The sequence below is a fragment of the Equus caballus genome, chromosome 18, assembly GCF_041296265.1.
Source record: "Equus caballus isolate H_3958 breed thoroughbred chromosome 18, TB-T2T, whole genome shotgun sequence".
Taxonomy (NCBI): Eukaryota; Metazoa; Chordata; class Mammalia; order Perissodactyla; family Equidae; genus Equus; species Equus caballus.
Genome location: NC_091701.1, coordinates 40,481,073 through 40,505,137, shown reverse-complemented (window position 1 = coordinate 40,505,137; position 24,065 = coordinate 40,481,073). Strand labels below are relative to the sequence as shown.

General features: G+C 42.7%; 1 protein-coding gene across 38 annotated transcripts in view; it reads right to left on the bottom strand.

The window, feature by feature from the left end:
• The window catches only part of TANC1 (tetratricopeptide repeat, ankyrin repeat and coiled-coil containing 1), a 229,124-nt gene that overhangs the window by 195,328 nt on the left and 9,731 nt on the right, over positions 1 to 24,065 (bottom strand). Inside the window, exon 1 of one of the 38 annotated variants that reach the window (XM_070241068.1) lies at positions 19,192 to 19,708. The exons of 33 other annotated variants lie outside the window; for them this stretch is intronic. The gene's annotated coding sequence lies outside the window, so the exon portion shown is untranslated. Of the gene's footprint in view, positions 1 to 19,191; positions 19,709 to 24,065 lie in introns of those variants that run through there. 4 more of the 38 variants (XM_070241043.1, XM_070241036.1, XM_070241040.1 and 1 more) reach the window with 4 other exon arrangements.

Sequence of the window (24,065 nt, the reverse complement as noted above, 5' to 3'; positions counted from 1 at the left end):
ACTAGGTCTCTCGCACAGCAGAGACTTCAACAGCCATATGGCCAGGGGCAGTTTTTGTTCACCCCAAGTTTTCAATCTATTTACCACCTCTCCAAAAAACTAGAATTACCAAGGTATTTTAAACTTCCAAAGGCATATGGCTGAATTCAGATTCTGAAAGACAATGCTATTAGCACAATCAGTTACAGTGACTTTCTTAGAACATCGAGTGAATGATATATGCCAGAATATTTTACTTTGACTTCTACTAAAATGGAAACAGAAGCAGCATGGGCCTCAACAACAACAATATGGTTAGGGGCTTTTTTGTTTTGTTTTGTTTTTAAATCCAACTCCACTTTTACAAAAGCCAGTGTCTCAAGTGGAAGAAAACAATTTATCCAGCATGTTGTTGGCCTCAGGAAACAGAATAGCATTTATTATGTGGGAGAGGAAGCAAGGAAGGGATCTGCCTGGTTCCTGTTCCCTTTTATGCGGAGAGCCAGCCTCTAGCTTACCCTCTGGGCTTCGCTCCTGGCCCCACTCACCCCTTCCTGGAAGCCTATTGCCTTAGATAATACTTGAAGCTTGGGAACAGAAACTGGGGATGGGGCCCCAGCCCCACCCCCTTCTTCTTCTTAGGTGCCAAGCTACCCTCTGGACGTACACATTCAAGTCTTCTCAAACATTCCAGCCATCCAGGAGCAGGCTTCCATATGATGATCCAGCACTGTCTGTGGGCAGCCAGGTTAGCCTAATTATTGTGGGATTCAGTATTAGGAAGCCCTCTGTTGACACATACTTAAGTCATATTCTCCAATATTAGTTCTATCAGTAAAAAAGGGTGCAACCTGAATTCCTGATGTCTTCTTTCTCTTTGTCTCTATCAGAACTGGTTCAGAACTCAGACTGACAGGAAAAACAGGGCTGTCACTTATCGCCCCCCTCCCAAATCCCAACAATCCAAAAGAGTTTTTTGTCTTCAAGGGATAGAATTTGAGATCTTGCTATCTTTTAAAAATTTATTTTACTTCTAAGTAAATTATGAGAAAATAGAACAATTCTGGGGCCAGCTCCAAGAAAGAGTGGTTAACTTCGGCACGCTCTGCTTCGGCAACCTGGGTTTGAGGGTTCAGATCCCAGGTGTGGACCTACACTACTCATCAGCCACACTGTGGTGACAACCCACAGATAAAGTGGAGGAAGAATGGCACAGAAGTTAGCTCAGGGCTAATCATCCTCAAGCAAAAAAAACAAAAAGGAAGATTGGCAACAGACGTTAGCTGGTTAATCTTCCTCAGCAAAAAGAAAAGAAAAGAAAAGAAAATATGACAATTCTAATACCCTAAACACTGTATTTCATTTCATTCAAAACTTACAAGTCACTGTTACTATTATCATGACCATTTCTCATTGTATTCCAGCTTATACCTATTAGCGATAGCTGAGTGAACTTGTCCACGTTACTCTCATTTGTAAAATGGGAATAGTGATATCCCTACCTCGTGAGTATGATTTACAGAGCGAATGAAATAATGAGGATTAAAGGAAAAGTACATAAAGTACCTGGAACATACACAGTGGATAGTGTTAAATAAACGTCACCTCCCACCCTCATCTATTCAAAATGGACACACTCATTTAGAACCTCGCAGGGGCTTTAGATTATTCCAATGAAATTTTCTTCTCCTTTTAGAGGAGGAAATTGAGACTCAATGTGAACAAGTGATCTGCCAAAGGTCACCCGGTGAAAATTTTTAAAAGCCCTCATTCATTTCTACAAACACATAGTTCTGAATGTTGTTTCCTTCCCAGTCCTTGAAATAGGATTTGGCAGATTCTAATCTGTATACTACAGCCACGTGTTAGTATTAAATCCTTCTTTACTGGACAAACAACAGCGAGGAAGAATCGCAGGGTTTATGGGCACGCCTGCCACAGGCCAGGCCCTCCACTGGACACTCCCACGGTTTCTCACTGGAAGGGTGAGAAGGGCATGGTTGCATTCCCCTAATGAGTAATGTTTCTGGAATCAACGTAACTCTTCCTTGATTCATTCCTTTAGTGAGCTCACTTTTCTCAAGGACTCCCAACAACCCCAAATCCTTATTTTACTAGTTTCTAATTCTATTCCTGTCACTTGTAAGTATTTGCCAACTATCACAGTTTCCCAAATTCCCCATCAAAGCCACAAACACATCAACTAATTATTTATGAGTGACTAAGCCTTTTTTATGTAAAATGAAGGGCAGGAATATTTATTACTAATGTTCTCTGAATGATATCATCACTATCATTTAAGAAAACTTCTCCAGGGCTGAATGTTGCCAAAGACTAGGTCCTTCTATCTATCCCATCTTTCAGAGAAGTTCTTTAGGGAATGGAAGGTACCCACCAATGGTCCATATTTGCTACGTCCTCTGGTTCTTTAACATCTGGCCCACCAATTTCCAGAAGAGGCTTCTTTCTCTCTTATTGTGAAATGCTTCTGCTGAAAATATTCCAATAGTATTTAAATCCAGAAACAGGTGACGTTTTTAACAAGCTTAGAAAATGTTAATATGTGGGGAAACTGAGACAAATTTGCCAGCAAATATCCCACAATAAGGACAATAAGCCACACTCTAGGCTCTGCTCTTGCCTTTCCACAGACATCAGCGGCCTCCACCCTGGCCTCTCCTGGTGGCTGAGATTAGAGCCGCCTCCTCACTACCCCTCCACTCGCTATACTTCCTGCCAAGGTCCAGTCCAGTAATTTCATCTTATTTCCACCATCTCACTTCCAGATGATTATTAACTTGACTGCCTTATCACTCCATTCAGGTCTAACCCTCTCAAACAGTTGAAACACCTGTCAAATTTAAGAGCAATTTTCCATACCTTCTGTATGTACTATATTTTTTCCTCTATTCCAGCACGTCCAGCAATCAGTTATGAGGAAGTGATCTGACCATTCCAACAGGGACACTTTAATCCTTAGCACTTTGGTTTGTGACCACCTCACCAACACATTCAAGCAGATGGCCAGAGACAGCTTTCTGCTTTATTCCCCAAAACATCCTACACTCAATCTGCCTGGCAGTTTACCTCTCTCAATGTCTCATCCACACGACACTCTACAAGAGCAGCAAACCCTCCTTCAAAAAATACTGTGTGCTTTCTCGTCTAGATCACTTTCAGGCTTTCTAAACCAGATCAAAAGTGAAGGGTGCAAGTGATCTTCTGGAATACAGAAAGAAAATATTAGAATGTCTAATAACGTTTACTTGTCTCATTCCTTTACTTCTATTTTTGTGTATTTTATAATGATTATAATTCATAAATATACAAACCTTGCAGGTGTGAGCAAAACAGTATTTTATTGATAGGACTGCTGTGTCAAAAATGTTTAGACTACTGGGCTAAACAATAATACTTTCTTATAATATGCTTTCTTGGTGCTCCATGGACAATGCCTACTAAAAATGTTGTATTTCTAGTTGTTTGGCTAATAAAATATTTTGTATTCATGTACTGTTTAGATGGTAACATAATATTTTTATTATTAAAATCAGACCTCACTCTTGGCTTCCTATTACATCTCTGTATAATGTTTCTCATTCAGGTCTATTCTTTATTATTATTATTTTTTGAGGAAGATTAGCCCTGAGCTAACATCTGCTGCCAATCCTCCTCTTTTTGCTGAGGAAGACTGGCCCTGAGCTCACATCCATGCCCATCTTCCTCTACTTTATATGTGGGACACCTACCACAGCATGGCTTGCCAAGCGGTGCCATGTCCACACCTGGGATCCGAAGTGGCGAACCCAGGCCGCCAACTTAGCATGCGCCAGACCGTGCGCACTTAACCACTGTGCCACCGGGCCGGCCCCTCAGGTCTATTCTTTTTTTTTTTTTTTTCCCTTTTTTTCCCCAAAGCCCCCTGGTACATAGTTGTATATTTTAGTTGTGGGTTCTTTTAGTCATGGCATGTGGGACACTGCCTCAACATGGCCTGACGAGTGGTGCCATGTCCGCTCCCAGGATCCGAACTGGTGAAACCCTGGGCCACCGCAGCAGAGCGCATAAACTTAACCACTCCACCCCAGGGTTGGCCCCAGGTCTATTCTTAAAGACAGTCTCCATAGCTAAAAAAAAAAAAAATTTGTCTTTATTTCAAAATTAAAACCAAGTAAACAATCAAACATCCTTTAAAAGTTAAATGACACTCAAGGCAAATTTTCAAACACATATAGCACTTACAAAGTACAGGCACTGTTCTAAGTTCTTTCTCATTTAATCCTCATAACATTATAAAACTACATCATATAATTATATTTATTGTTAATAAAATTAATCATAAAATTAGTATTTTTTAATAGATGGAGAAATTTCCTTTTGTAAAACTCAAGACACTCTAAAACCACAGTAAATAGCATTTTCAATGAAGAGGTTCTGAAGACAAACCACTATTCTGTGTGCTTTCCACTTTCTTCATCTACCTTCTGTCAAGGAATCCCAGTTATTAATGGTGTGGCCTTGGGCAGAAAGTTTAACCTCCCTCCACGCCTCAGAATCCTTATCTGCATTAAGTTCATTCATTGGAGAGCCTACTCAGTGCCAGACACTGTTAATGGCTGGGGAATATAGCTGTGAACAAAAGACAAAATCCTGTTCTGAAGGAGCCTGTTAAGTAATACCTGATGGCACTTGGCCCAGAAGATAACCGCTCACTATAATGTTAGCCATTATTATCTCCCCAAACTAAGGACTACCCTTAGTAATCACCATCTTAGTCCTATTTTCATTTGACGGTAAATCCCGCTTGCCTTATTCTACTTAGCCCCTAAATGTTTCTTAGCTGGAGAAAAAGGGCACAAAAGGGGACAGTTAAATGAGTCATCAGAATTTGGCACAGCAAGCATATAAACTCTCTACCTTTCCTTGAAAAGAATTGTTGTAAGGCTCTATTATCCAGCCAGCTACTGGGGGTAAGACACATCATAGCCAGGAACAAGATTCTGTAAACGACTTTTGATGGATAGCAGCCCCCTGCGCTCCAGATCCTCCCAGGACTTTCCAATGATGCTGATGAAGGTCTATTTACACCTGGAGGTTACAGCTGACGTGCGGATGCACGGCTGACAGCTGCAAAATTTCACTGCAGTGCAACTTAATCCCTAACGATGCCAGTTTCCAGGCCGCCCTTACCGGACCTGCCATGAGAACATCTCTTTATTTATTCAGAATTATTATATAATCACAAACCACTGTCACCACTGCTACACAGAAAGCATTGCTCAAGCAGCCTGCCTTTTAGCGCAGAATCTAAAACCACCAGCAGGAGAATAAAGGAATTCTGCTGAATCCAAAGTAAACACGTGAAGTAAAATGATAACAGGAACTCCCCAGAGAGCACTTCCCTTATAAACAGCTTAGATCACTTCACAAACACCTCGAGAAATCCCAATATCTGAGACAGGCCTGCATCTCTACCCAGGGGTCACAAATGCCACTGGACCCCACTGAAGACAGGACACCCCGTAAGAGTTTAGGTTACAACCTCAAAAACTCGTGAGGAGCCAGGTAAAATCTATCTCCTAATCTATGTATTTCAACCATTCTGTTAAAAAGAAAGAAAATCTGCAGCAAATGTGTGCAGTTTGCCGATCACCTAGAGAGGCCGTGATTTGACCTCACCCTTGCTCTTCGGGCTTTAGAAAAACAGTCAATCTTTCTCACAGCCCCCTCCTCCTCGTATTGATGCACCTAAAGTCAGTATCAGGTTGCCGACTTCAGACTCAATGGGCAGCAGGAAGGAAGCTCAGAGGAAGATGAGAAAGGGGGTACAGGCTGAGCTCCTCCCACTCCACTCCTGGAGGTCTGGACAGGTCTGCACTGTGCAGACCTCCAGCCCCTCCCACTCCAGGTCCCAGTCTGGGAAGAATCTTCTGCCGACAAGACTGTCTATAGACAGCAGACACACTCCACACAGGGCCCTTATGCTTCTCTGCAGCCCCCAGTCCACTTGTGAGACCAGGTCAGTGGTACCTGGACTTTCAGCCAGCTCCATCACAGCTCGTGCTCAGCTGGAATATGGGAGGGCAGTCCTTGCAGCTGACCTCTCACGCCCTGGTCCTGCTTCTCTCCCATTCCCCACCCTCCCCTCTTCATCTATTTCCCCTCTTCCAGTCCTCCCTCTATCAACAGCTCCCTCCCTCTCCCTTTCCACTACAGCCTCTGGAATCTTCTTTCCATTGTTAACTTCCCTAGGGGGTTACTGGTAAGGGTTTTGGAGGCAGGGGCCTCTGGTAGCACCCAGCCTCCACCATTTCTGGATGTATGACCTTGGGGAGTTGCCTAATCTCTTCAAACCTGAGATTCCTCATCTGTACACCAGGATTACCTCATCTCTACAAGTGAGGATTAAATAAAAATACACATAAAGCACTTAACAAAATCCACAGCATACACTCAAGTATTTACTAAGTGTCCGTTTTGTACCTGGAAAACTGTCAAGGGTAGCGATCATCATTTTCTCCCTCCACCAACATTTTATTTTTTTATTGTGGTAAAATATATGCCACACAAAATCTGCCATTTTTAAGTGTACACTTCAGTGGCATGAAGTACAGTGGCATTCACAGTGTTGTGCAACCTTCACCACCATCTATCTCTAGAACTTTGTCAGCTTCCCAAATGGAAACTCCGCATCCATTAAACACTAACTTCCCATCCCCTCTGCGCCCCCCTTGATGCGGCCTCTCTCCACTGGCAGATGCTGGCTGAGCCCATTTCTCTTCCAACCTCATGTAAAAAATTCATCCTCCCTTGAAACTCACAACACTCACAGTCATACCACCCTCCTCCCCATTTCTCAGCTGTCACCTATCTATGTTTGGTAATTTCCCCTCATCCACCAAGAAAACAGGGGGAGGGACTTAGTTCACAATTTTCCCTTCATCCAAAGGTCAGTTCCTAAAGGAACGAGAGCATGGAGGGGTGAGAAGCACGTACAACCGCAGTTACTGTCACTGAGCGCACTTGTGCCTCTAATCCTTGGCTCCTGACTCTAGTCAGCCATTCCCAGGGTCACAGCTCAGAGTCAGAGGGCACCATTCAATGCTCTCACTTGATGACCACATCTTCCTTCCTTCCAGCTCTCACTCCCTCTCACTCACAGGCCACTTGCTCTTTGATGTCCCTGGAGTGTGACCCCTTCTTCATCCCCTAACAGCATGGATCCCACCGCTCATCATCTGGCTCACCCCCTTTGCCAGGACCCTCGATTTCCTGCAACGCTCTTGTTTTGCCACACCATGGGAATCAATACCACAACACGGCTTCTCCACACCTAAATCCTGGGCCCAAAAGTCCCAAAGAGAAGTCGCACCACTCACAGAGAGATACCACTACCCTTGAATGTCTCTAACCCAGAAAGGCTCTCAGTATCTTAGAAAGTGCCCCCCATTTCCCTCAACAACCATCTCAAACCTTTATCATCATTCTCCTCAACCCTGCTCTAACTCCTTAGCCCTGGTCTAGTAAACGCCTTTTCCTCCCACTTCACCCAGAAAACCCAATCCAGCAGGTCTGATATGCTAACAGTCCAACTTCCTGACTCTGTTCCTTACAATCAAGGTATCCACATGCACCCTCCCTGGCTTTTCCTCTTCATTCCTACTCCAAATCAACCTTTCCATTGGCCTCTCCTGCACTCCATGCTCCCTCCACACTTACCCACTTTGTTCCCACACACACACCACACCATTTACCTTCCAGGCCTCAGCTCGCATCCCCTCTGCTCAACCCACACCTCACCTTGCTACTCCCTTGATACGCAGCTCAACAATCACCTCCTCCAGGAAGTCTCCCCTCACTCCTCCTCCTCCTCTAATGCTCCATACGCACCTTGAAAACTTCACTTTACCATTTCCTCTGTCTCTGTCCCTGAGAACAGAGGCCACACCGTCCATCGTGAATCCTCCATGCCTGGCACATAGGGGTGCCAATAACCGTTGAATAAATCAAAGGATGAGTACAGCAGACCCTGCTTTCTGCTCTGAAGTGTTTTATTAAATGTTTTTATTGAAATGTTTTATTAAAAACATCACCAATTAAGATTTATAACGAGCAGCTTACATATGATGCCACACCTTTTCCTCCTCTGACCCAGGCTGAGGAACAACCCCTCCCCCTGCCTTCCCAGAACACATATTCCTTTGATGAAAGAAAAAACCAGAAACAAAACACTACTTCCTTCTCAACCAAAACAGAAAACCAAAAATAGCAGGACAGTTTATGAAAAGCATCCAGCTGACACTGGCTTAGGTAGGGATAAGCGCAGTTGTCCGAGCTTAAGAGGAGAAAGGGAAGTTTACTCTGGATGGCTATTTGGGGGAGGCGATGATATTTAAGTACTAAACAAGAAAGCTGACCAAAATAATAGTCTCAGGTCTATTTATAAGGCAAGGGAGGAAGAGGAAGTGGGTAACTCCAGTGGAAATTTCCTTTCTTTGTCTAGTTTTACCTCAGGTACGGCCTCCATACTAACTTCTCTATACTACTTATGATAATTTAATTTATAGGAAGTGATTTCAAAGGGCCCTGGGGAGCTGCAGATGGTACCTCAGGGGCCCATCTGTTTAAGGATGAAGGCTTGGCGTACACCATTACACCACTCTGACCTTCCTCAGCAACTTCCTATCTGACAGAATCTAGATGTTTGCTCTGTCAACAAGATATTTGTGTTTGTCCCCAGCCTCCGGCTTTGGTTCCTGATTAGTTTTAAAATCATTATGCACCCAAACTGAATAGGGCTACTGTTAGCAGCTGTAAGGTCCTCTTCTGGGCAAATCCCCAAGTCTGTGGCCTTCAGGGAGTGATTTCTGTCCTTTCCGCATAATTACACACTCTCCTGATTGATGAGCTGATCAGTCGTCCTACCCCCATCCAGAACTGAAGCTTCCCCCCTCTCGCTCTATTTATTTTCCCAGGGGACCCGAGGGGACAGCAGGGGAGGGAGGCCTTGGGTTCTCCCCAAATAAACGCTCAGGCGCAATACTTACAACTTGAGCACTCAGCACCGTCCCAGTCCAGATCTACCTTCCCTTCCAGCCATCCTGAAAGCTGCTCACATTGGTTAATACCGTTTGAGGTACTGGAAACACAGGGCAGGGAAAAAGCTGCTAATTCCTGGACGCTCACAGACCCCACAACACCCCAGTGCCCGCAAGCACAGATCCACTTCAGTCAAGCACAGACCCTTGATCATTCAGTGCCTACATAACCTACATCCTCTCCAGCACTTCACCCTCCACTATGCTCAGTAGGGAACAACCACAGACATAATGTCAACTGTGAGTGCCTGGACAGCAACCTTGGTGGACATTACATTTTAAACAGGTTTGGGGTTTCCTGGCGGGGGCAGGGGGAGCACATGTACTTATGTCTGCAACTTATTTTGAAATACTTTTTTTATTTTTATTTTTTTATTTTTTGAGGAAGATTAGCCCTGAGCTAACATCTGCTGCCAATCCTCCTCTTTTTGCTGAGGAAGACTGGCCCTGAGCTCACATCCATGCCCATCTTCCTCTACTTTATATGCAGGATGCCTACCACAGCATGGCTTTTGCCAGGTGGTGCCATGTCCACACCCGGGATCCAAACTGGCAAACGCCAGGCCTCCAAAGCGGAACATGCGCGCTTAACTGTGGCGCCACCAGGCTGGCCCCACTTTGAAATACTTTTTAAAATAAAATGGATTGATCAGTAGGTATGTAATAAAGCAGAGATCACATCTGAACTGCTGATGAACACTTAGACAAAATAGGTATTAAAGAACTTAAGCAGACAACCTAAGTTAACAGTCTATTTAAATACCTGACATCAATTTCTATTGGTATACACGTTTTATTTTATCCTTAGTACTTTAATACTTATTTCTCAGTGTACCCCACGACACCTATAACAACGGCGAACCACAGAGATTACTCAGATACTAATAAAATGAACAGATTCTACAAATTTATTTTTTTTAACTACTGTATTAGGTTGATTTTAATAAGTTTAATCGCTGGAGGTCTTTCAACAAAATTGCAGAAGGAGAACGTTCTTTAAAATTCAACAATAAGTAAATAGTTAAAAAATTACGTTACACCTACAGACTGGAATATGAACTACATGCAATCATTAGAAATCATTTGTAAAATACAAATCAATAGTAGATAACATGCATCATGTGTGTATGTAAAAACAGCAAACTACACCATAAAAAGTCCAGCGTATCATTTAACTTATTATCCTATGTGTGTAAGTCTGTGAAATCAGCAGTGGTACTGGAGCTCCACATCACTTCCACGTAGGAGAGGCAAAGAAAAGTGAGCAGAATGCAGGGCTGGAGGATGCCCTTGGGTCAGCCATAAGCTGAGACTAACAAAAATGGTAAGGACAGCGGTGCCTGTGATAATGTGTTTACTACCGACAGAAGCACAGGAGAGGAAGGGCGAGCTGTCTGGGAAGCACTCTCAGGAATGTGGGGCTGGGTGGAGCCTTAAAGGACCAGAGAGATTTAAACGGGGAGGAGGGGCGAGGGGAGGGAGGGAGGGAGGCAGTGTGACTGGAGATGGGTATTAAGAAGTCCACCCATGCAACTCGGAGGTTTTGTCATTATTCCATCCTGTAAAAACCCAAGGAAAATCTTAAGCCACGACAGCCACAGCAGGAGCTTCAGTTTACAGTGTCCGCCCTCCGGCAAGTCACCCTCTGGCATAGGGTTTAGGGTGGGTGGGGGAGGATTACATAACAGGATCTGGTTAGCCTCCAGCAGATTTGATAACACTCAAGTGGCCGATAACAGGAGCCCAGCTCTGGGTTTCCAAAGATTAACATTTTTACATTGGCATTTACACTCCACCCCTACAAAAAGTGCTTTTAAAAAGAGAGTAGCACATATTAACACATGGTAACCATCCACTACACTGCAAAGTTCAACAGCAATAACAACGACCAACTTCCAGCTTGTCATAACTTTTCAATGAACAACACTGTGCCCACCAGCCAGTCACCTCTGGGACCAGATCACACACAGGTATAAATAGAGAGACAGCTACAGGACAATCTTACAGAGGCACAGAGGAAACACAGCCAGGGAAGCCCCATCTCAACAGTAAGAGCTCAGGAGGAACCAGTACTTGAACATTTGACTAGATAAGGCAGCAGGTGTGTTACACACATTATCTCTCAGTCTTCACAACCAGCAAGGCAGGATTAGCCTTGTAAATGGCCACTCAGTTTGGAACTGGCAGAACTTAAATCCATACTCAGCTCTGTCCAGCTCCAAGCCCGTCATCTTTCCTCTTAGAGTCGTGTCATCTGTTCCAGCAAACTCAAAAGTAGACTTAAACATACCTTTAGTATCACTGGTTAAAAAAAGAGAGATCTGCTCAATTTTTTCTCAAAATAGTAGTTCTTTTACAATGTAATTCATACATGATGCCAAGAATTCAATTTAAAAATCTAAAGCATAGCCTCAAGCCCCCATGCAGTAAAGCTACCTACTTATGATTTAGTAAAACATTATTATAAAACCCACAAATAATCAAGTTGATTACAAGTTGTAAGGTTTTTTTTAATGACTGTAAATCTAAAATATATTAAAAACAACTTTTTTGCAGTAGGAAGACCTCAAAGGGAGACATGAACATCAAGATTGATTTTTTCATTCTCAATGAGGACTATCTACTTTGAATTTTAAAATATATTACAGGGGCCAGCCCGATGGCATAGATGATATAACTTCAGCATGTTCCACTTCAGTGGCCCGGGTTCGCAGGTTCAGATGCCAGGTGCAGACCTACACCACTTATCAAGCCATGCTGTGGCAGCCACCCATATACAAAATAGAGAAAGAAAGACTGGCAGAGATGTTAGCTCAGGGCCACTCTTCCTCAAGCAAAAAGAGGAAGGCTGGCAACAGACAACAGCTCAAGGGCCAATCTTCCTCACCAAAAAGTATACATATATGTTATATATATATATAACCATCTTCCTCTATATCCTTTCTTCCCTCTCCTCCCCCATCCACTCACTCTCCCCTCCCCACAAAAAGAGACTCTGCTTCTACCATTAATTGCAAAACAACAATTCTACCTGTGATCTATAAACCATAAAATAAAAAAGGTTAGGACCCAATGACAGTTTAATCTACATTCCAGAAATAGGAATCCCCCTGGAAAGTTAAAACTAGATATGTCAAGGACACCTGAGTAACTTGGCCCAAACCACCCGAAAAGTTTTTCATGCTAAAATGATTTAATTTCTTAAGCACTCTTTCAATGATTTAGAGTGATGCTGTCAAACACACACTGTAGACGTTTGCAGTATCACTGCCAAATTCAGCGCATTCATTCACACAGGAGGCACTCAAATGCTATTTGTTATGGAGTAAAAGCAATTCGGGATAAAACACAAGGTCTTCTCTTTAGACCAACCAGAAGAGAACTGTAGTAATTAACTTCTTAAAAATTTAAGAAGAAAATTTAAGGGTTGAAATTTGGAGGTGGAGAGGAAGGGAATGGCTATGTTTTTATATTTTTTTAAGAACAGAGGAAGATGTTTTGTGTTTTCCAAAATACGGATTACAAAAGTCATACATAAATAATGAAAAAATAGTATAAAATTAATTTTTTTTAAAGGGAGAATTGTTCAACCGCAGCACCCAAAGATCTTCCATACTTTTTTTCTACATATACAAACCCATTTAAAGGGGCCTAGCTTAGGGCCTGCACATAGTAGACTCTTAAATGTGTCAAACAGTTACATAATAAATACTTTGAAGGAAAAAAAGCATAAATGTGATTATAGCATACATACTATTTTATAGCCTACTGTTTTTCAACTTCACAGTAAATAGAAGACATCTTCCCACATCACTCCACTCAGCTCTCTCTTACCCTGTACACAGCTGCTTATTATTCCATTGTATGGGTGACCAAGTTTTTCACCAAGCTCCTTTTGAGGTAAATATTTGTTTTTCCCTTTTTTTTTTGGCTATTAAGCCATACGGCCAAGAATATCCATATAATATTAACTTTATGTCTTTGTACAATTATTTCCTTAGCATAAATTTCTAGAACTGGAAATTCTGGGTCAAAGAGTTGGAATGCTTTTTGTTTTTCGGGGTTTTTTTAAGATTTTATTTTTCCCCTTTCTCCCCAAAGTCCCCCAGTACACAGTTGTGTATCTGTAGTTGTGGGTCCTTCTAGTTGTGGCTTGTGGGACGCCGCCTCAGCATGGTCCGATGAGCGGTGCCATGTCCGCGTCCAGGATTCGAACAGGTGAAACCCCAGGCCGCCAAAGCAGAGCATACAAATTCAACCACTTAGCCACGGGGCCAGACCAGAGGTGGAATTTTTAAATTACACACGTTGACAGGTGGCCTTCCAGAACAGTTGTCCCCATTACTTCTCCCAACTCTGTATGCGAGTACTCACTTCCCACCTATACTACTAATGCCCAGAGACATTAAGTAACTTGCCCAAGGTCATACGACTTGTCAAAGATGCTGCTGGGGTTTGAACCCAGTTCACTCATGACCAGAACACACAGGAGAGCAATAAATTTCTCAAAAAGGTCAAAATCCCATTCGCCCCTCCTACATGAAACCCAACCATTGCTTTCTCCAGCAAAACCTACTGTAAATTCTGATTTCAAGAACAGTGGACAGATGGCTGGGGCTAGGAGAATGAATTCAAGGTCGAGTTCAGCCACTTACAGCTGCTGTGTAACTTTGGGAGGACAGCTTAACCTGAATCTCTTCCCTTGGCTGATAACTGCCCATATCTACCATCTCTACCTTAAAATGCTGTTGTAAAGCCCAAAAGGAACATCCATTCCTTCAAAAATACTTGCCAAGCCCTTCCCCTGTGCCTTGCACTCTGGTGACAAAGAGGCCATCCCAGCCCCAAGGGTCTAGGAAGAGATGACATCAATCCAACAAACCAGCCCAGCTATGATAGAGAGTACGCCTGAGCAGGAGCAAATCACAGGGGCCACGGGTAAAGGAATGACGGTGTTCCACAAAATAGCAGCTATTCAAAAAGATAAAGAGAACAACTACACAACACCTGGGAAAGCACAGGAAATCATATGAAACAGAAGAGCCTATAAGTAAATGTATATTTTAGTTACAATTGTATTTTTCACAAAGGTATATGCAAAGAATGAAAGGGAATAAAATCATGGACGTTGCATTAAACAAATAATATCACTCTTTTCTCTTCTTTTCCAAACTTTACAGAGCATCGTTTAACATTTATAATTCTTAAAATATTTTAATTGCTATGAGAGCACAGATGGAAGTGATTAATTCTGACTGAAATAATGTATGTGAAAGTGGCAAATTCTAAAACCCCCCATGAATGGTATTATTGTCAGAGTATGAAATAATCTAGCATTCTGCATAATAGCATTACAGTACAGTAGCACAAGTTATTTTTAAACTCTGCCTCTTGGTTTCCGGCTCACCTGATAATGTCCAACATTAGTCATTTCTTTACAGTATTTTCCTTTTTTAAAGAAATGCATGTATGTGGAAAAATGGCCAAACAGTACAAAAGGGTCTGCAGTTAAATGCTAGTCTGTCGTCTATCCCAGACCTCCATACCCCTCCCAAAGGCCATCGCCATAAGTAGTTTCTCATATATACTTCCAAAGATACTCTATGCACATGTATTTTTTTCACTTAGTAATATTCTTGCAAGTTTTTCCTTAAGAGCATATATAATTCTACCTCATTCTTTTAACGTCTGCAGATACGCTATTGCATGGATGCACCATAATTTATTTAGCCAGACTGCACACTACAAAAATGTATGACAGGGGTCGGCCCCAGTGGCCGAGTGGTTAAGTTAGTACGTTCTGCTTCGGCGGCCCAGGGTTTCACCGGTTCAGATCCTGGGCGGGGACATGGCACCGCTCATCAGGCCACGCTGAGGAGGCGTCCCACATGGCACAACCAGAGGCACTCACAACTAGCATATGCAATTATGTACTGGGGGGCTTTGGGGAGAAGAATTTTTTAAAAAAATGTATGACAGTGCTATTAAACATTATTTATATAATTTTTTTCCTTTTTTTAAGATTTTATTTTTCCTTTTTCTCCACAAAGCCCCCCGGTACATAGTTGTATATTTTTAGTTGTGGGTCCTTCCAGCTGTGGCATGTGGGATGCCATCCCAGCATGGCCCTACAACCGGTGCCATGTCCACGCCCAGGATCCGAACCGGTGAAACTCTGGGCCGCCGAAGCGGAGCGAACGAACACAACCACTCAGCCACAGAGCCGGCCCCTTTTCCTTACATTTTGATTTTTCATCCTAGCAAATTTTACATCTTCTAAGTTCTTCAGCAAGGCCCACCAGGCCCTTCATAGACACCAGCTCTCTGGGCTCCTTTCCCAGGCCTGCCCGCTTCCAGCCAAATCTTGGCTGCATACAGTTCTACATACTCCACCCATTGCTCATGCTGTTGCTTTGGCTGCAACCCATCCACTTTCCTTTGCTTGGTTAATTCTTACACAGTCCTTCAAGAGCAGGCTTAGGTATCACCTCCTTCAGGAAGGAAAGAATCTCCCAAGCCCTGGGGCAGAGGAAATGCTCCTGTTCTCTCTCCTGCCACATGCTGGGTCTTGGCACGGGAACCTCCTCATGATGAGTATGTGTCAGCCCTGACCACTAGATTTCAAGTTCCTCCAGGACAGAAACCCCATCTCACTAATCTTTCTAACTGCCAGCGTTTAGTACAAAGTCTGGCACACTAAATCTATTTAATACCTGCTGAATCGAGCCGAAACGAATAAGGAAACCTCTGAACACCTATCAGGTGCCAAGCTCTACTCTAGATGTCCCAGACAAACATTATTTCTCACTGAGCACAATGATTCCCATTCTATAGATAGAGAAACTGAGGTCCCAAAATTAAGAAACTTTCCCAAGGGCATTAAGGGAGAGCTGAAATTTCACACCAAATCTACTCCAGAATCATTGATCTTTCCGTTAGGCTGTTTACCTACATGTTTTGATGTTGAAAGTTAAGTGAGGAAGTCCAGTATGCAGCCCTGAAGGGCAGGACATCTTCATAATTATTATGGATAATCTAAGGGCACTGCAGTCCCTCCCAGAAGTCATCCAAAAGCATCTAGAATGTAGGACTAAAATGGCAGAAAAGAAAAGGAGGTTATGAACAAGCAAATCCTGTCTACAGCGTCCACAAATAGACACTTGGCATACCAGGCAGTCTTTCAGGAGCCATTCAAAATAAAGAGAGCAAGCAGGCTCATGCAGCTGCAATATCCCTGCTTAATTCCACCAGCGTGCTCTCCCTGTGAGCACTGGCAGTGATCCCCCAAGTTCCTCTCCCCACCCCCCAACTCTGCAGCACCTACAGTCCCCATACCACTCACTGAAAGTGACCTTTGGGCCAGCCCCCCACATGATTTAAAAGCTGACCAGTTCTGTACAGACAAGCCACCCCTGGAAACCCTATCAGTGAGTGAGGGGTGGGAGAGAAGGGCAGCACTGTAGGTGTAGGTACCATGGTCCTGTTACCCTGCTATGCACCCTGGGACCAGAAAAGGGCCCTCATCTGCAAAGTGGACGTAGTAGGAATGCCAGCTCCCACTTAAGGCCTTTAAGAGAATGAAATTAGATCATTAAGAACAGCACTTAGTGTCCATCAACAGATGAATGGATAAAGAAGATGTGGTATATATATACAATGGAATACTACTCAGCTGCAACGTAGAACAAAATCATTCCATTTGCAATAACATGGATGGACCTTGAGGGAATTATGCCAAGTGAAATAAGCCAGTTAGAGAAGGATAATCTCTGTATGACTCCACTCATATGAGGAATTTAAAAATATGGACAAAGAGAACAGATTAGTGGCTACCAGGGGAAAGGTGGAGTGGGGGGTGGGCACAAAGGGTGAAGTGGCGCACCTACAACACCAATGACAAACATTAATGTACAACTGAAATTTCACAAGATTGTAACCCATCAACTCAATAAAAAAAAAAAAAAAGAACAAGCACTTAGCACAGAGCCTGGCACTAAGTAAGAGCTCGATTAGCGTCTATTCAATGATGGAACAAACCAACCAGAGAGCAGGTGGACTCCTCCTGTCCCCTCCCCCAGGACAGGCACTCAGGAAAGGGAACTGGGAAGCCCTGTAATTAATGTAGGAAGTGGTACTGGCATTTAGCAAAGGTGGGAAAACAAGAGGAAGCTGCTTCTCCCTCCCACACACAAGAAAATTGAAGCAGTCAGCAGCAAGCAGTTAATGAACCCAAACCTCGTTAACTAGGAGAGACAAAGAAGCAAAAATTATCCCAAGAGTAAGAACTGCACTGTGCAGTTGGCCCTAAACACACTGCCCAGTCCAAAAAGTAGGTACTTAAGGTGAGCTGAATGAGGCACGTGCCCAGGCTCCCCTCTCCCTCCAGAAATTCAGGGAGGATGGCCGGACGCAGGTCTAGGTGTTTTGACATTATCTAACTCAATTCCTACAACAATCTTCAAAGGTACCCACATTCCAAAGTCACAGAAAACAAGCTCAGGAAGGCTGGGTAACCAGACAAGGGTCACACTGAGACCAAGGGGCTGAGATGTGACCTGAACCCAGTCCATCTGGCTTCAAAGCCTCCACTCACCAAAAAGACACACCTTGGGGGGTGGGGGATGGGCAAAATGGGTGACAGCAGTCAAAAGGTACAAACCTCCAGTTATAAAATAACTAAGTCTGGAGGATGTAATGTACAGTATGGCAACCATAGTTAATAATACTGTATTGTGTATTGAAAAGTTGCTAAGAGGGTAGATCTTAAAAGTTCTCATCCCAAGAAAAAAAAATTTGTAACTATGTGTGGTGATGGATGTTAATTAGACCTACTCTGGTGAACATGTCACAATATATACAAATACCAAATCACTATGTAGCACACCTGGAACTAATATAATGTTACATGTCAATTATATCTCAATACACACAAAAAAAGACAATCAACAGAGAGGAAGAGGCGTGGGCCCTAGGCTGGGGTCGTGACTAATACCAAGCAAATGGTATAATAACCGGTTGGTTGATAAGGTTTAAAACTCAGATTTCAAAGAGGTGAGTACTTTTAAGTGGCTTTCTCCAACTTTACTGAGATATTATTGACATATAACATGTATAAGCTTAAGGTATACAACATGATGAAGTGAAAAACATCTATACTGCAAAATGATTACCACAATAAGGTTAGTTAACACCTCCGCCCTCTCACAGAATCATCATTTTTGAATGTGTGTAGTCATAACATTTAAAATCTACACTTTTAATAACTTTCAAATACGCAATACAGTATTGTTAATTCTAGTCATCATGCTGTACATGAGTTCCCCATTCTGTGACTTTTAATCTGTGACAAGCTAGGCCATTCCTAGGCGACCAAGAACCCCAGGGTATTACTCCTCACTCTCTACGGCTCAGGTTCCCTCTTCCAACCTCTTTTCCATAAGCAAGAAAAATACTCAGAATCTAATTTCACTAGAAATCTCTTGCCAAAGATCCACTTAAATAGGCAAAAACAAACTTAATTTTGAGGGCTTGCTGCTTTTGAGTATTAATCCAAATAACTAAAAAGCATCCTTGGCCAAATTAAATATGAATGTCCATAAGTTCCTAAAAACAAGCAAGTTTCCTAGGTGCTGATTTTTACTAGAGATCAAGGTCACACTGTTTAAGGAGCTATCCAAAAGCTCCCTGAAAGACGTGAAATTAAAAGACAGCCTAGGCCATGCAGAGCCAAACATTCTCAAACGTATGATCCTGTTGCAACCTGCCTCACTTCACCCAGGATCTTGACATGAATGCAGATTTCCAAACCTACTGAAACACCACCCACGGGCAAGGACTGGAAACGTGCACTCAGAAAAAGGGTCCCAAGTGATTCCTATGCACAATACAATACAGTTTAGGTCTAGGGGCTCCAAGGGTAGGGGCTATGTCACCCATCCCCTCCTACAGAAGCCCTACGCCAAGCCTGCCCAGAGGACTTACAGGAGTTTCCACAGGGAGACTGGGACGCCGCTTGAAGAACCAAATTTCCAACTGCCTACTGGGCATGTCCAACTGGGTATCCTAGAGGGGCCCCAAACCCTGCCCCTCTCCTCCTCCAAGAGTTCTCAGTTACCTGTATCGTTCATCATCCACAGCTTGCTGCCCAGCCTGGAAACAGCCTTGCTCTGTACCTTCAGTCAGCTGCCAAGTATTCCTTTTCTGTTCTGGAAGAAGCTTCCATCTCACCACAAAAATTATCTCCCATGTGCATCCTTTGAGTTCTCACTCCCTCTGTTCTAAAAGCATGGTGGCAAAGGACTGTCAACCTGAGTTTAAATCTTGGCTGAGCCAGGACACGTTGAGCCGGTGTCCTTCTCTGCGAAATAAGGATGACAACAACAGCACTCTATGAAGTTTTCTGTGAAGGTCCTGAGCTAACGCACCTACGTGCACAATAAAAGGTATTCAACTGACACCAATTCTCTTCCTCCCACTAACTCAGGCCTCAAACATCATCTCTCACCTGACCTATTTCAAAAACCTCATAACAGAGAGCCCTGCCACCCATCTGCCCCCACGCCAGCATCTCCTCCACACCACCGCTGCGAAAGCTTTTCTCCAACACACAGCTCTGATTACATCATCTCCCTGCTTTAAAACCTTCAACAGCTATCACTTGCTTTACAGGATCATGTCCATACTTTTTAGCCTGCATGCAGGGACTTTTGCAATCTGGCTCTTCCTCCCTGCCACTGTACCCAAATGCCAAGCACCATCTGTTCTAGTAACAACACCCCAAACATGACTTGTATTTTCATGCCTCCCGGCTTCTGCTCATCATGCTCCCTTCATAGAAAGCCCATCACCCTCTTCCCCACCTGGCAAAGTGCTATGCATCCTTCCGCTCCTCCCTAAAGCCTTCCCCAGCCACCAACTCCTCCTCCCCTCTCTCCTCCTCCCCCTTCCTTTCTCCTCTACTCTCCTGCTGCACATGTGTCTAACATTTGTACTATGCATGCACTTGTCTCCTCTGACTGAGACACAGAGCTGGACCTCAAACTCAGAAGGGCACAATAACAGCCCTCGAGAAACATTTGTTGGAAAAATTAATGCCAAGACTTCCACGACCCTTTGAGAAATGAAAACAGTTTCTAATTTGTCAAACAGTTAACACCTTCATGGTAACTTTTTACTTCTAAAACTCATAAGGATATTTCATTCATTGAGCTGGCTAAGACTGCTCTTAATGAAGGAAGCCAAAAAGCCCTGCGAAGGTGAAACGTCTTTAAAAAGTCCATTGGCTTAGAACTCAACCACCATCCCTCTAGAAATGGTACCTCCTCACTTTTTCCAGGATGGGAGGCGGACATCATGCTCTTTGATTCCTCCTGGCTTGACTCTTGGTATATGGAGCTGGACAGTTTAAGGGGTCCCTCTCGCTTAAACAAAACATTTCAGAAAGGAAAGGATAAACAAAACTGTTACTTAATGGTAGGAAAGAAGAGTAGAAAGCTCAAGTGCAGCTGGACTCAAGCGCCCTTCGGGGATCAAGTTCATGCTCAGAGAATAGGTACCACATGAGCATGGAGCAGCGTGAGCCCTGGTCTTCCTGAGACCTTTTCTTGCACAAGCCATTAACAAAGCCAAATGCCCCAAGACTTGGAAACAGCTGATAGACGAGAATACTCCTTGGTTTACCCATAAATGCCAAGAAGGCAAGGCCCATAAATGTCTATTTAAGGAGCCTGCAAACTCTTCTTCGACTTCTCCTGTTCAAAACTTAGGATATACTCATGCTCCTTTTACATGAGTCTTTAAGAGGGCACAAGCCATGAAGGAGCACCTTCTCCTCCCTCCCCACTGTGAGGACCGAGGCCCTTTAGGGAAGCGCTAACGCCTCTCCTCTGCAGGGAAGGCTGCTCTCCTGGTTGGCAATAACCCTGTTCATAAATAAACACACACACATGACTTGAGTGTGGCACTACAGACTTATTCCATCAAAATAAAATAAAGTTTATTGTTCTAAACCACACGCAAGCAAAACTCCACTGAAGGCTGTGGAGCTTCTCACGTTCTCCACTGCAGTAAATAAATGGATTTTCAAAACACTAATTTTAATTAAAACCAGACTTGTTAGCAGTATCTTCACGCCAATAATAAAATACCATTTTTTTCTCTGGTTTCTTCTGTATAAATGTCCCACTTGTTTGTTCAAAACATTTTATACAAACATCTAATTGTTTTAATATAAGCAACCACTAACTACACAGATTATCTTGAAATCAAAGTCTTATCAGACTTTTGTGACAAGTACCTTAAAACTAGCAATTTTAAAAACACTCAGAACTAAAACTTCCATTCAAAAACTGATCCAGAAAGTTGAATTTAAAAATATGGTTAAGAGGAGAAGGGAGAAAAGGACCTGTTTTTTGCACCTATGAGCCAAGCACAGCACTAAGCGTTTTATAGAGGTTCTCACCTTCAGACTTGGCAGGGACCCTAGGAAACAGGAATTACTACCCCATTTTACAGACAGAGAGACACAGGTCAAGGAAACTGCCCAAAGCCACACACAAAACCACAGTTCACCTTGCTTCAAAGATCACGCTTTTTTCACTCACTATACCCTATATTTTTGTATTTTTAAAAACGGAAGAGAATGGGCCGGCCCGGTGGTACAACAGTTAAGTTCGCATGTTCTGCTTCGGTGGCCCGGGGTTTGCCAGTTCAGATCCCAGGTGTAGACAGGGCACCGCTTGGCAAGCCATGCTGTGGTAGGCGTCCCACATACAAAGTAGAGGAAGAGGTACATGGATGTTAGCTCAGGGCCAGTCTTCCTCAGCAAAAAGAGGAGGATTGGCAACAGATGTTAGCTCAGGGCTAATCTTCCTCAAAAGAAAAAAAAGTGGAAGAGAAAAAAGGAGTATGTGTGTATATTTTTAGTGTACTACTGTAGTTACAAAGTATCTACTCTGTCTAAGGCAAATTTTAATGTATAAACCAGTATTCCTGCCTGCTAAGGGATTAAATATAGAATGTGCTGGGAACTGCCTATGATAGCTACCATTCATCACACAAAGGGACTTCATATACACTGTGCTATTCTTCATTAAGACGAATAGAATTCCTTTAGGTTTAATTTTTCCCAGACATACAACAAGCACTTGGAAGGATATAAAGGGAAAAACCTTAAATATCAAATCAAGTTAGTAAAATCAGCTATGATAGGAACTTTTATTTACATGTCTCAGTTTCCAAAACAAGGTACATATAAAATTATCACCCTGAGGGTATTCTCAGATTTACAGCTGAACTTCAAATTAGCATAAGCATTTATCAGAAAAATATTGTTAAAATTTATCAGAGATGGAATTAATGCATATTCCTAAATTAATGTGCTTAGAAATAAATCTTTATAGAATCGTGTTTTACTATTCCAACTCAGATACCCTGTCATTCTGAATAAAATTCAACCACCAAAAATGTTTAACACTCAAAGCCATTTTACCCAAGAGGCACATGGTTTATAGTCTTAAGTTATACTGAAAACTTATATCCATTTAACCAGGCCAACTATTCAGAATACCACTGTATTTCCAACCACAACTGGAATAAATTAAACTTGCACCCCCTCGATATACCAATAAAATTAATTTCCAAACAAACTCTAAACTACTACTTCTTTATACTTTACAAAAAAAAAAAAAAGCTGCTTATGAATTGCTAGACTAAAATGCCTGTTCCCAAATCATAGCGGGGAAAAAGGTAGAGTCTGGGACCTATTCTTGCCAAAAATATTTAACCTGAATCTAAACATGCCTTTAGATCTGACCTTTAGTTTATAGGAAATACAGTGACAAAGGGACAAGGTAAACATCATCACAAGGAAACAAATTCAGGTATGGGACATCCTACAAGTTCTCTTCTAAAAATCGGGAGGAAGAGGGAAGGGGCGCTGAGATAATATTTTGCTACATTTAAAAAGACTCAAGAGACAAAAATAACAACAACCCACAGTGCAATATGTGAACCTTGATTGAATCCCGATTCCACAAAACAAAAATGGTGACAATGACATTTGAGGGACAACTAGATGACATTAAGAAATTACTGTTAATTTTGGGGCTGGCCCCATGGCCGAGTGGTTAAGTCTGTGCACTCCGCTGCAGGCGGCCCAGTGTTTCGTTGGTTCGAATCCTGGGCACGGACATGGCACTGCTCATCAAACCACGCTGAGGCAGCGTCCCACATGCCACAACTAGAAGGACCCACAACGAAGAATATACAACTATGTACTGGGGGGCTTTGGGGAGAAAAAGGAAAAAATAAAATCTTTAAAAAAAAAAAGAAATTACTGTTAATTTTATTAAAAGTGATAAAGAGGTGATTTTTTTTCTTAAGTCCTTAGTTAGAAATGCATACTTAAGTTTGTCAGGTGACATTATATGATGTCTGCAGATTTGCTTTAAAATATTTCAGCAAAAAAACAACCCAACATTGTTCTCTGGCCAAAAGATGCTTTGCAAAAAAGTTTCTACACCTCAATGCATTTGGGAAATACTAAACACTGTTTCCCTTCAAGGAGATTCAGAATGAACATTAGAAATAAGGGTGCTCAGAAATTCTACAGTTAAAACGGAAATACTCGTTTTACTTTGGTTAATTCAGATTTTCCCACTTATTTGAACACAGAATCTTTTTTCCCTGCATAACATTTACCAATTTCCTGTGAATCAGTTTCCATGGAACCCATTTTGAGAATTCCTGCTTTATCTAGATAAATCACTCTGAACTAAGGCTCTCTTAAATCACGTGCATGCTTCAAGAATGCTGAATAGAGGCCACCCCAGCTGAGGGGTTAAGTTCATGTGCTCCACTTAGGTGGCCGTGGCTTCGCCAGTCCGGATCCGGGGCGCAAACCTAGCATCGCTCATCAACCCATGCTGAGGCGCATCCCACATACCAGAACTAGGAGGACCTAAATCTAGGATATACAACTATGTACTG